General features: G+C 37.5%; 1 long non-coding RNA gene across 1 annotated transcript; it reads left to right on the plus strand.

Moving 5' to 3' along the window:
• Positions 1 to 229: 229 nt before the first annotated feature.
• On the plus strand, positions 230 to 13,680 carry LOC138716461 (uncharacterized). The gene is made up of 3 exons (XR_011336670.1): positions 230 to 332; positions 7,405 to 7,505; positions 10,566 to 13,680. It is a non-coding gene; the product is annotated as an uncharacterized lncRNA (long non-coding RNA).
• Positions 13,681 to 14,115: the final 435 nt, after the last annotated feature.

A 14,115-nucleotide genomic window follows, 5' to 3' on the forward strand; every position in this document is an offset into this window, starting at 1 on the left:
AGAAGCTATTGAAATCAGTGTTGCCAGTTTTCCCGCTAGATCTAGCGTTTTTCAATGTTAGTTTAGCGGGTGAAATTTATGAAATTTGTATTCCTCATATAGGAATTTAGCGATTTTTTTAAATGCTTACAGCGGTAAAATCTTATTTTTGCCTTGACAATATAGCAATTTAGCGGTTTCTGCACTGTATCTTAGCGGGTTTTTAAGAATCGAGCTGACAACACTGATTGAAATTCTGGAATGTTATCTTTCATACATTGTGAAATTGTGAATGGGAGCTGGAGGTTATCGCTAATAGAAATATTCAATATTCATGTTAATACTGCATAGAGGTAAATAGGCCTTTATCTGTGAATCGTTGCAAGCAACGCTGTGAATATTGCCAGATACACTTACCGTACTGAAAATTAATCTAAAATACTAAGAGGAGCACATTTGTCCGTGTTTGTCGGATGCACATCATCATGCTTAATAAAAGGCGCTGGGCACTGTTCAGTGCCCATAATTTATTTCGGGGAAAATTTCAGTAAATACGGATAACTCACTGACAACAATTACCTTAAAATACTAAAAAGAACAGATTTGTCTGTGTTTGTCGAATGCTTATCATCATGCTTACGAAAAGACTTTTCAGTGCCAGTAATTTATTTTGTGTGCACAAGGGTCGAATTTTTTAGGAAGAGGGAAAAGAAGGTAACCGTGTTCTGAATTTTATCCTTTACTTTCCTGCTTCGATTTTGTTTCAGGTATAATTTTCGGACGCGCTTCCGTATAGGGGCAGTGGCAAATTGGGATTTTGGTATTTTGTACGGATTTAATAGTTACATAATATTGATAAGCGTATTTTGTTTAGGCGAATGAAGTGGTTTTCACACGCTATATTGTAATATTGGACTTGGTTATGTTATGGTACAGAGGTTACGAAATGTGACGGTTGTAGTGGGGCGCCATTTTCATGTTGCGAATATTATGATTTGTTTTAAAGGTTTTACGTGATGTGCGTATATTGTGTAGCTATCAGATGATTTTGTATCTTAGTGGGTGATATTACTTTACGTACCTTTTAAGCTTTTGTTGTTTTGCTGACGGCTTGTGTAATGACGTTGGTTGCTGTTGTTTGTTCGTTACGTAGAGCTGTGTACACGGATTGACTGTTTGTAATACTAGTGTACAGTTGAATTCCCTAAGAAATTGCAAAATATCTAATATTACAATCTCTCCTACTGGAATACTAATAGGTCAGAGTTTCAAACCAGTTAGGATTTATTGCCCAAGTTTCACAAGTTTGTAAACGATGCTAAAAAAATTCTAGAACATGTAAGCATAAGTTCCCTGAGGAGAAACACACAGGCCACAGTGTGAACCCAGTGTGAGAGGACAGACAATGGACTGAGAGTTCAGAGAGTGGACTGGGAGGCCAGATAGGACTGAGAGTACACACAGTGGACCGAGAGCACAGAGAGTTTTCTGAGAGGACAGAGAGTGGAATTAGAGGACAGAGTGGATTGAGTGGACATTGATTGGACTGAAAGGACAGAGGGAACTGAGATTGGAATGAGAGTACACATAATGGAGTGAGAGTTCAGAGAGTGGGCTGAGACTATAGGGAGTGGACTAAGGGTACAGAGAGTGGTCTGACATGACAGAGACAGAACTGAGATGACAGAGAGTCGACTGAGAGTAGAAAGTGAACTGAGGGGACAGAGAGAGGACTGTGAGTACAGAGAGTGGACTGAGAAGACATACAGTGGACTGAGACTACAGAGAGAGGACTGAGTGTACAGAGATTGGACTGAGACTATAGAGAGAGGGCTGAGAATACAGAGAATGGACTGAGACGACAAGGATAGGATTGAGAGAACAGAGAGTGTACTAAAAGTAGAGAGAATGGACTGAGACTACAGAGAGCAGACTGAGAGTACAAAGCGTGGATTGGGAGTACAAAGAATGGACTGAGAGGAATAAGAATGGACTCAGAGCACAGAGAGTGGACAAAGAACACAGAGAGTGGTCTCAGAGTACAGAGAGTATACTGAGAGGACAGAGAGTGGACCAAGAGAATAGAGAGTGCACTGAGAGCAGTCTCAGTGTACAGAGAGTGAACTGAGAAGATAGAGAGTGGACTGAGAGCACAGAGATTGGACTGAAAGGACAGAGACAGGACTGAGAGGACAGAGAGTGGACTAAGAGTACAGAGAGTAGACAGAGAGGAAGAGTGGAATGAAAGGACAGAAGTTGGACCGAGAGGACAGAGAGTGGACTGAGAAGACAGAGATTGGACTGAGAGTACAGAGAGGGTCTGAGAGTACAGAGAGTTTTCTTAGAGGACAGAGTTGACTGAAAGAGAAAGTGGACTGAGGAGACAGTTTCCATTTACTTCATATCCGTAACAATATGTTATAAGTTTACTACGATCGAGCTCAAGAAAAAATGCCCTCAAGGGCTTCAAACTGTGGCCCATAAGTTTTACAGCAAGAGATTTATATCTACATTTTCTGCTTTTGTTTTATTAGCAATTTCTTCTTTACCGTACTAACCACTTGTAGGATTACAAGTCTAACTCGGGGGAATAATTTTCCTGAGCCCAATATATTTCTGTTCTCTCTGTCCTGTCTGTCATTTTCTTCTATGTCTTCCCAATCCACTCTGTCCTTACAGTCCTCTCTCTGTGTCCTCTTATTTCTCTATGTTCTCTCAGTCCATTCTCTCTCCTTACAGTCCACTCTCTCTCTTTCCTTTCAGTCTAATCTCTGTTCTCTCAATCCCGTCTCTGCCTTCTCAGTCACTGTCTCTACTCGCAGTCCACTCTCTGTCTCTCAGTCCTATCTAAGTCCATTCTCTGTATTCTCAGTCCAATTTCTGTTCTCCCAGTCCACTCTCCGTCTCAGATCACTCTGTGTTCCATCAGTTTACTCTATGTACACTCAGTCCACTCTCTGTCCCCTCAGTCCACTCTCTATACTCTCTTTTGTCTCTCAGTCCACTCTCTGTCTTCTTAGTTCTCTGTCTGTCCTGTCAGTTCACTCTCAGTCCACCATTTGCTTTCATTAATGTCAGATTTATATCGCAGTGTTAAATCGTCTGTTTTAAGCTTCTGGAAAGTAAGATATCATAATTTGCTTATTACTGTACTATGATAGTTGCTTCAGCTTCCTTCCATCCATGGAGTTTTGATATATATGTAAGCTACATAAAACTACAAATTTAACATTTTCAGAACTGGAGGACATTAGTTTGAATTTAAGATATTGTGCCTTTTTCTCACTTTTACCACCACACACCCGTCAACAATGTGACTTTTATTTTTTAATAATTCACCCTACAACAATGGGTATTCCACTCAACACAGCAACACAATAGTCGTTATTGCATTCCACACGACGTCAATGACAATATACGTGTATTATTGCGAAGAACAACAAGGCACTCCTAATTTCAATTAATGTTCACAAAGCACTATGTGCAAAACAAAACTGCCAGTTTTCAGTTCACAATTCACTTGTATTGGGTAGTTCTTCTAATTCACTGTTCAAGTCCACTGCACATCGAACTCAGGTCTTCCAGACGCGTCGCCCTCGCCTGGACGCTGCCATAGTTACGGACTCACTCAAGTTCAGTGCACGTCGAACTCAAGTCCTTTGGATACGTCGTACTGATCTGGATACTGCCACAGTTATGGACTCAGGTTCACTGCACTTCGAACTCAGGTCCACCTTTCTCGCTGCTGTCCAAGACGTGAAGGCTGACTGAAGACTACTACAAACTGAGACTGATTCTAGCGGTTTTACTTATTACACCACAACTACTGGAATCTTCGATTCGCGTGGCTTACAGAATCTTCGAGAAAGATCCGCGTCGAGATTCTTTCTTAGCTCTCCCCGCTCTGCACCATCGCCGAAGTTCTCCTTCCCTTGCTTCTTACCGCGCTATAGCTCCTACCAAAGCTCGAGTTTCCGTTTCCCCGCGCCTTCTCGCTAGATGCACGCGCAACCTCCTGACACGACCAGAATGTTCCAGACGGATGCCGCAATATTTATATTTTCTTTCGTTGCATAGATTTTTTCTGATGTTTTCCATTGTAATCTGGTTTTTCAAACAGATGTCTTCTTTTATTGTAAGATATATAAAGAAATTACTGATGACGAAACTCTCCATAGTACCCAAATTTCCAAATTTCACAACCCTATTAGCTTAGGTAAGGTACACTGATCATAGCAAATTATTTACTGTCTATAGAGGAAATGAAATAATAAATCTGTCATTATAATGCTACTAAATATATTCCCTCTATTTTAGTGTGGATAATGGTTAGAAATTGAAGTAAAGTAGACCTTAAGAATTTGTAGTAATTGTTTCTCCACAGCTCACTGTTAGAGCCATATTAGGTATAGTGCCGCTCCTAGGCAGTGCTAAAATTTGTCACCCCGCAACTCCCACAAACAGTTTATGAGCAGCTATTATATAGCTCATGTTTAGTTGAAATTAGTTTTAAATGAAGTGTTACAATTCAGAAAACAATAAATTGCTGGAATCAAAGTACATGCATCTTACTTATGAATTATAAATTTTTCCTTCGCACTTTCTTCACAGAGAAAGGATTGATGATGTCATGAAAGTCGATCTGACAGAGCATATCAGATTCAATGCAAAGAAACATATTTAAACTTATTCATTGTTGAAACAAAATTGATTTGTGAAAGCAGGCTGTGGCTTATTTTAAGCTTTGGTTTTGTTGATGATATAATTATTACGATTATTCCTTACTTCGATAGGAAGTATAACGTAAATTGAAAAATAAACTCTAACTGTTTGCGGAATAAACCTTTCATGTCGAATAATTATAGGCCTATAGTGCATATGCTGGAAAGTGATTAAATAGTATTGTTGATGAAATATTATTTTGGAAATGTAACTGAGAGTTCTGGTTACTATTCATAGCGATAATAATAAACACACATACAACTTGATTTTCAACAATGCTTTCTTATTTATACAAACATTTAAATTTAAGCAGATCCATAGTATAATAACGTGATACCGGCATTACAATATAACCACAGTCTAGTATATACAGTCAAGAAGCTCAATACTTAATAAATATGCATCCATAGTTAGATGCTAACCACCAGGATCGCTAGTATCATCTCATCACAGACCCTTTCTCTAGCAGACGATAAAATGTATTGTACTTTCGATATTGTGTTCTTTTGAAAAAATTAACACCTTTCACTATTGAAATATGAAACACATGAGGTTTATATATTATTTTCATAAAGCATATGTTATATTTTATAAACTCACTTTCCTGGATCTTTCGGAAGATAACTCTGACCTCTTTTTCTTACAATTTATAGTACTGCAAACGTCTTCTTGGCCCATATTATTATTCAAATTATTATATTTTAGCCATTTACAGTTATTACAACTGATAACGAACATTTCACGGTTTACACAATTTTTCACAACAATGCGATCGATCTAACCAGGCCATAATGTATGTTCGGGTTTTCTATTTCAGTGTATGGAGCTCAGTGAAATATTATATTGTAACTTTATTGAGTATCATTGCTAAGTTTTATTTAGTGTAATGTGTCCATAAATTCCGTTTACTTCTTGTTGCATAATATGTTGCAGAAATAATTACAAAACTGTGTTATTTTAATGTGAAGAGAATTTTACATGTTAACATAATCTGTTCGCATCAACATTTTAAGTTTAGAATGGAAGCTATTTTGAGGTTTAATAAAAAAGAATTTATATTGTGATTTTAATTTAGGACATCTACCTTCCTTAATTGTAGACAGAAAATTTATCATACCACTCCTATGAAATTCGTGTGTGTATGTATGTATGTATGAATGATTGTATGTATGAATAATTTCAAGAGAAAAATTGTTCCGGGGCCGGGTATCGATCCCGGGACCTCTGGTTGAACGTACCAGCGCTCTACCACTGAGCTACCCGGGAACTCCACCCGACACCGTCTCAACTTTTCCCTTTATATCCACACAACTCGCGTGGGCTGACGAAACGCCAGAGACCCACAACGAGTGCACACAATCTCTGTGTGACTTGGAATTGTGGTTTTCTGTTAACGTACACAGTAACGTATATATTATGCAAATCTAGGCTTTCAGGTGAAGCTCCCTGTAAAGCAGATTTGAATAATTTCAAGAGAAAAATTGTTCCGGGGCCGGGTATCGATCCCGGGACCTCTGGTTGAACGTACCAGCGCTCTACCACTGAGCTACCCGGGAACTCCACCCGACACCGTCTCAACTTTTCCCTTTATATCCACACAACTCGCGTGGGCTGACGAAACGCCAGAGACTCACAACGAGTGCACACAATCTCTGTGTGACTTGGAATTGTGGTTGTCTGTTAACGTACACAGTAACGTATATATTATGCAAATCTAGGCTTTCAGGTGAAGCTCCCTGTAAAGCAGATTTGAATAATTTCAAGAGAAAAATTGTTCCAGGGCTGGGTATCGATCCCGGGACCTCTGGTTGAACGTACCAGCGCTCTACCACAATTTTTCTCTTGAAATTATTCAAATCTGCTTTACAGGGAGCTTCACCTGAAAGCCTAGATTTGCATAATATATACGTTACTGTGTACGTTAACAGAAAACCACAATTCCAAGTCACACAGAGATTGTGTGCACTCGTTGTGGGTCTCTGGCGTTTCGTCAGCCCACGCGAGTTGTGTGGATATAAAGGGAAAAGTTGAGACGGTGTCGGGTGGAGTTCCCGGGTAGCTCAGTGGTAGAGCACTGGTACGTTCAACCAGAGGTCCCGGGATCGATACCCGGCCCCGGAACAATTTTTCTCTTGAAATTATTCAAATCTGCTTTACAGGGAGCTTCACCTGAAAGCCTAGATTTGCATAATATATACGTTACTGTGTACGTTAACAGAAAACCACAATTCCAAGTCACACAGAGATTGTGTGCACTCGTTGTGGGTCTCTGGCGTTTCGTCAGCCCACGCAAGTTGTGTGGATATAAAGGGAAAAGTTGAGACGGTGTCGGGTGGAGTTCCCGGGTAGCTCAGTGGTAGAGCGCTGGTACGTTCAACCAGAGGTCCCGGGATCGATACCCGGCCCCGGAACAATTTTTCTCTTGAAATTATTCAAATCTGCTTTATAGGGAGCTTCACCTGAAAGCCTAGATTTGCGATTGTATGTATGTTTGATTGTGTTCCTTCATCTCTAGGTAGTAGATAAATACAATAATTCAGTACTCAATTGTGGTATGAACATACCGATAAATTGAATTTGCGGGTATCATACATGACATTATGCTTCATTATAATGTCTAATTTGCCTAGGCCTAAATCCTTGCCTAGTTGCCTAGGCATAAATCCAGCACTGCTCGCCGTTAATTACAGAATTTTCTTTCAGTTGTGATGGATTTCATCAAGATGAAACCTAAGGTTGATCCATTGGACTTACAACCAAATCGTAACACATACAAAATGGAGGAGAATACGACTTTAACATAGGTAAATTGAACAGTCGTACTATGTATTTTGTTTATTTTATTAATATCATAATAGTTAAGGTAATGAAAAAATTAATAAATCTTATGTTATTTCAAGAGCCGTCCAGTGAATAGCCACATCAATATATTTTTTATTATTTTTTTTTATTTTAGTGGGATATTTTATGACACTTTATCAACATCTTAGGTTTTTTAACGTCTGAATGAAATGAAGGTAATAATGCTGGTGAAAAGAGACCAGGATCTAGCACCGAGTTATCCAGCATTTGCTCATAATGGGTTGAGGGAAAACCCCGGAAAAAACCTCAACCAGGTAACCTGCCCCGACCGGGAATCGAACCCGGGCCACCTGGTTTCACGGCCAACTGTTACTCCACAGGTGTGGACTCCATATATCAGATAGGAAATAGTATCAGACATTACAAGTGTAAGTCCTTATGTCATCATATAAATGAAACTGTGAAGGAATGAAAGACTCATCTCTTGTTGAATATGGCGTCGTATTCAGTTACGTTATGATTTTCTGGATAAGTAAGGTATGTGTTGTATATGAGTCGTTAGTTGTGAAATAAACAAATAAGTTTGGGTAACACAACTTATGGCCCACTCTGTATTTTATTTAAATGTCCATATTTAAAGTGTTGTAATATAGGAATGTGCCAGAGTTACTAAAAATTAGGCACTCTGCTGAAGTTTTATTTCGCCTCATTTTGCCTATTTTGACGTATATGTAATTTTAGTCTAATTTGTATTTTATAATAATTCCTATAATTCTTTTCCTCTTGTTATTTTTTTTTTAAGAATTTTATTAATTTACTTTTATGAAACTAATTCAAGAACTGAAATTTTATATTTGAATCGTGTTGAAGACTAACAGGTACTTCTCATGTTAACATATGCAGCAGTTTACATGATTTCTGCAGGCTAACTTCCTAATCTTATGCATTTAAATCTCTTGATCATGTCCTGTATGGGGTTGCAAAAGAAGAAAGAAAACTTTTTACAGCAGCAAATAGGTTAATTGAGTCGGTAGTCAGAAAAAGGGCCCATAAGCAAAGTCTTGTTTCGAGAAAACAATGGTTGAAAAATTTATTTTTATGTAATTGCGATTTGAATGCACTTTTATCAAAATAACAATTTGCATTATCTTCTTGGACATACAAACTTCTCTCCTTGAACAAGCGGCACAAATTTGACTGGTGCGTAGTGCCCACTCAACCTTGTGCAATTACGCTTTCACCTGCCCAGGTGTTTAGATACACACGATTACCATGAAAGTTACTATTCACTACGCAGTTGACTGAAGACACTTTATAAGTTTTGAAAGGTCATTTTTTATTCAAGTGTTACAAATTAACATTTAATGCCAAGCATCTTTCCGTTATTATAAAATTCGTACTTTAACTTATGTATTGAGTAATTCTATAAGTATCATGTATACCGCAGTAACCAGGATGATGGGATGCAACTTCCTACCAACTCATACTGTTGCTTCATTCAAATACCTAATAAGGTTACACGTGTTTTATCAATGTCATTTTTCAGCCAATTGTGCACTATTTCCTCTCTTAAATTCAAGCTTCCACCTTGACATTATCCAATTGAAAGCCATGATTTAATGCATTATAACCTTCAAATTTACTATAAAAGGTACACATTTTCGTTTATAATTCACTCTTTTGTCGGATGCAGAGAGCGCAGAAGAAGAGCTGGTAGAATGCCTTACGAAGTCAGGAGTAGGGCAGTAGATATAAACACCAGTCGTTCTATCTATTCAAGTTCTTTTTCAGTTATTTTAAATTGGAACTTATAAATTCTTTATTATTTCAAACTTAACTTAGGAATTATTGACTTAGAACTGAATACACTACTATGCAGGTTACACGATTAATTGCTATGTAAGTGTAAGATTGTCTGTTCATTTGAGTAAATGTTTTCTTATTTATATTGGAAGCTTAGGTTAAGGAAAGATTTAGTATTTTGCTTTTACTAACCAGTGTACTTTATTTTAGCCATGTTCTATATATTAAAGATATTATTAATTTGTCCTACAGAATAATATCTGCAATGCTGACAATTAATATTAGAGGAGAAAAATTCGCTCCGGCGCCGGGAATCGAACCCGGGTGCTTGGTTCTACATTCCAAGTGCTCTCTGACCACTGAGCTGCGCCGAATTCCATCCACGGCACTGGATCGAACTCTCCTCCTTCATTGTTTCCCTTTGTGACCTGACTCCAAGTTGTGGATTGAATTCGGCGTAGCTCAGTGGTCAGAGCGCTTTGTACGTAGAACCAAGGACCCGGGTTCGATCCCCGTCGCCGGAGCGAATTTTTCTCCCCAAATATTAATTGTCAATATTACAGATATTACTCTGTAGGACAAAGTAATAAAATCTTTAATATTCTAATAGCTAGCAGTGCATATTTCTGTACAGATTACTGTGCTATGAACTGAGGAATCCCTGCCAAACAAGTCACTCAGTTGAGTGCGCCCCTTGTATAATGGCAGTTGACTTGGACATAAAACGTCAACATGTATGCCTAATTTGGAGTCACGACGCAAAGGGAAACGCTGAAGTAGAGTTCGATCCTGTGCTGTGAATTGAATTCAGCATAGCTCAGTGGTCAGAGCACTTGGTACGTAGAACCAAGGACCCGGGTTCGATCCCCGGCACCGGAGCGAATTTTTCTCCTCAAATATTCATGTTCTATATGCTTATGATTACTCTAAATATATTGTTAGTTATTCTCATTATCACTGCAATTGTTGTTATTGCTTTCAATAAGTAATCACCTGCCTTATTTGTGTCCTTTTGAAATCTTTGAAATTTTATGTTGGTATTTGAAAACGAAGTTATGTGGGATCCGTAATTGTGGTATTAGGCTTGATAGATGAGTTACCTGAACTACCTTTGGGGCCCTACCTGTCATCCCCTATTTATCTGAGTCCCTGGCACGACAACTGGTGGCAGCAGTGCAAGATTCTGAAAATGGGGTTTGTCTTGTATTTTGAAGATAATTTATTTTCTTTCATATACTAATTATTTTAATCCTTTTTAGCGTAATTTGCTCGGATGAAAACTGCCTTGTGATATTGTCTGCGAATGATGTGGCAGAATTGGCTCTCTGTAAGGAGTCGATAAGTAGCTGATCAGCGCTGCAGGATGAGATGCTTAGTCCCATAAGTTGTCTTCAGAAGTGAGTTGAGAACTTTGGTAAGAAAAATGATGAAAACAAAATTTTATAGTGTTTACAATCGTCACTAAAGGGAAATTTGAAATCAGAATTACATGATGAGAATTTATTTGAAAGCGCAGCAACACATAATGGAAAGATAATAGGATATGTACCAGTACAAGTAATGAATTAGTCGCCCAATCCAGTAGGTTTAGTAAAGCATCATATGATAGGGGAAGCATGTGTAGTAACCCTAGATGCTTGTGGTACAACAATTACATCAATCACTAGTGATTTAAATGATAATTCGAATGAAATAAATATAGTTACAGAAGAAAATAGGAAATCCTATAAGGAAATGAAGAGAGAATTATATTAATAACAGAATTTGATTTTCAGCGATTTTTGAATGAGAAACTGGGACATTTAGAACGATCTGATAAAGAGCAAATAGCGCAACTATTAAGGAAGTACAGACATTTGTTTTATATTGAAGGAAGTTTAGAAATTGGTTGTGCTAGTGCAGTGAAACATAATATTAACACACGGGAATCAGTAAAGAAGAATCCCTATCGCATTCCACATGCTCTTAAACTGGTTGTTGAGGAAAAAGTGAATGATATGTTTGAGAAAGAAATTACTGTAAAACTCCAATAAGACGCTGTTCAAGGAACCGGGTGTAAACTGCATATTAACCGGGACTGCGTATTTGAGGGTATACTAATGTTGACTTATATACAGTATCTATTAGCATTTTCCTTTATTGAAATACATGATTCATGAAAGATAATATAGTATTACTCCATTATGTAATTACTGTACTGTACATCAAAGACATTTACAATATGTACTGTACTTAATTCTTTCGAAAAAAAAGTCATTTATAGTTGTTTGCCGTGTGCGTGTTCTCCAAATCCTCATGTTTACCACACTTCAGTTCCCTTTGATTATATCTTCCCGACGACGCACAGTGAGGCATTTGCATCAAAAAGCTGGCCAAAAGTCGATATTGGCAATGTTGTCCTAGCCCTGAAGTTCTTGCTCCCTGACAGAAAGAAATAGTGGGGGAGCGATAAGATAACAGTTTGTGTTTCATCTGCTTCATCATGTGGTCGTCAGCTCAGTCGAAAGTTGAATGTTTGTGACAGTATACTACGTGTATCTTATTGACGCTCTGAGCAAGTTGACAAGTTCATTATTGTTTTTCTACATTTTAAAGAAACAGTGTGGCCTGTTACAGGATGGATCTTTCTCAGCAAGATATGTACTTCACTTTTGAGCGCTTTTTGTGTTTATGTAAAATATATTTAAAGAGTTATTGCGATTAGAAAACCATGTATATTTTCAGTATTCTTTTTACTAACCTAAGTTTTTGTTTAATGATTTCGTGTACTTCAGGGTGAGTCCCGATGTTGTTTTCTATGTTATTACAAAGACTAGACCTCTGGGTGTGTAATAGAAAAGAAATTGGCTGCGATCTCTTGCGAATTGTTTATTTTCATATATTTTTGTTACAAATACTAATTTTCAATTTTTTACTTTGCTACAAATATATATATTTTTTCTTTTACTAGGGCGATCTCCAGTCAAAATTTTGTCAAGGAAACAATTATATGATATCATGCAAGAGCAAAAAGAATGTGATATCAACGAAAAATTAGAATATCTCGAAAAATATTTGCTGATGCAAGAGTATTACTCAAAGGAACAATTTAAGGCTTTTAAACATACATTTTCGTATACAAAGGCAGAGTTAAAAAGGAGATGGTTGAGTGCAAACAGGTAAGACAATTTATTCAGAAAAAGGAATGAAAGCTGGCTTCAAGGGATCTTGGAGTTACCCAAAGCAATGACAAAGGCTATGACTGTATTGGGACGGCCACAAAAATTTTCAGTGACTCTAGTCGACGAAGTAAAAGAAGGAAGACTCGAGGACTTAGAGAAACATTAGATACCGAGGAATTGACTTTTGCCACCCAGATGAAGCTGCAAGCCTCTGGAAAACCAGACGCATAAAAAATTCTTAACGAAATTACTAAATCTCCTAAGCAAGCGACAAAATACTCGTACAGGAAGGCATACTCCAGCAGTCCACAAGAAAAAAGAGGGCAGTTGTCACCTCTACAAGCTCTTTCTATGTTTGTGGAAGCAGGTAATTTACTTTATCACCTGCTATTTATGTCTTATTGTTCCTTAATTATCTGTTATATTTCCATTGTTGTTTTGTTATTGTTGTTGTTGTTGAGTCAACTGTCCAAAGACAGACCTGAACCTCACAAGTGATACCAACAAAGCATGGGGTAGGGTGGCCAGTTCCTTTCCCCCTCTATTTCATACATCGCTGACTTGTTACATATTACACTAATCAGACTTCAGATGTACACAAACAAATGAAAAATATTGATTTTATATACTTCTTTATAGGTTTATCACGAGGACAGTACAAGATCGTAAGAGCCAGCGACAAAATGCTTTACCCATGTTACTCTGTGTTGCAGAAAGCTAAGAAAGACTGTTACCCTGTACCTGAATCTTATCAAGTGACAGCTACTTGCGCAGAAATAAATCTGCAAGACTTATTAAATCAGACTGTTGCTCGATTATTGTTATATTTGCAAGAAGTTGTGCAAACTTTGAGTGAAGATGAGTGCAGTGCATTAGAATTAATAACCAAATGGGGGTGCGATGGGTCTCAACAGACTCAATTTAAACAGAGATTTTAAACTGATATAGATTCAGATGCCAATATATATTTCAAAGCTCATTAGTATCTTTACAATTAGTTTGCGGTACAGATATTAAGAAGGTAATATGGAAAAATCCTACACCTCTTTCTCCTCGATATTGTCGACTGATTAAGATTAGATTTGTGAAAGAGTCGGCTGACTTAACTAGAGAAGAAATTAGTTACTTGGAATCAAAAATAGTAACTTTAAATGAAAGGAAAATTGAAAGAAATGGTAGAAACTTGGTTATAAAACACACACTGATACTAACTATGATCGATGCCAAAATATGCAATGCGGCCACTAATATTACATCTACTATGAAATGTTACGAAAGATGACGAAGATATTTATAAACAGAGGAAGACGGACATTCAAAATCAATTTAAGAATAGAATGGGTATTATTGTAGATGTTCCTAAACCTGGGTTTGGAAACAGTAATGATGGAAATACCAGCCGAAGATTTTTTATGGAACCTGCTTTGTTCGCTGAAATAACAGATATGAATGTTGAACTGATCTATCGATTCATAGTCATTTTAGAAGTAGCATATATGTTTTGTATACGAGCTCTGATTACGTTAGTATAAGGGGAATTATCCCTTATAGGGGGCGAAATTAGACAAAATTAGTAACTTTTCTCCTATCTAACATATTTTTATGAAATTTTACACAGTAGTTACAGGTAGCATGTATGTTTTGTATA

This window comes from Periplaneta americana, chromosome 16, assembly GCF_040183065.1.
Source record: "Periplaneta americana isolate PAMFEO1 chromosome 16, P.americana_PAMFEO1_priV1, whole genome shotgun sequence".
Classification (NCBI taxonomy): domain Eukaryota; kingdom Metazoa; phylum Arthropoda; class Insecta; order Blattodea; family Blattidae; genus Periplaneta; species Periplaneta americana.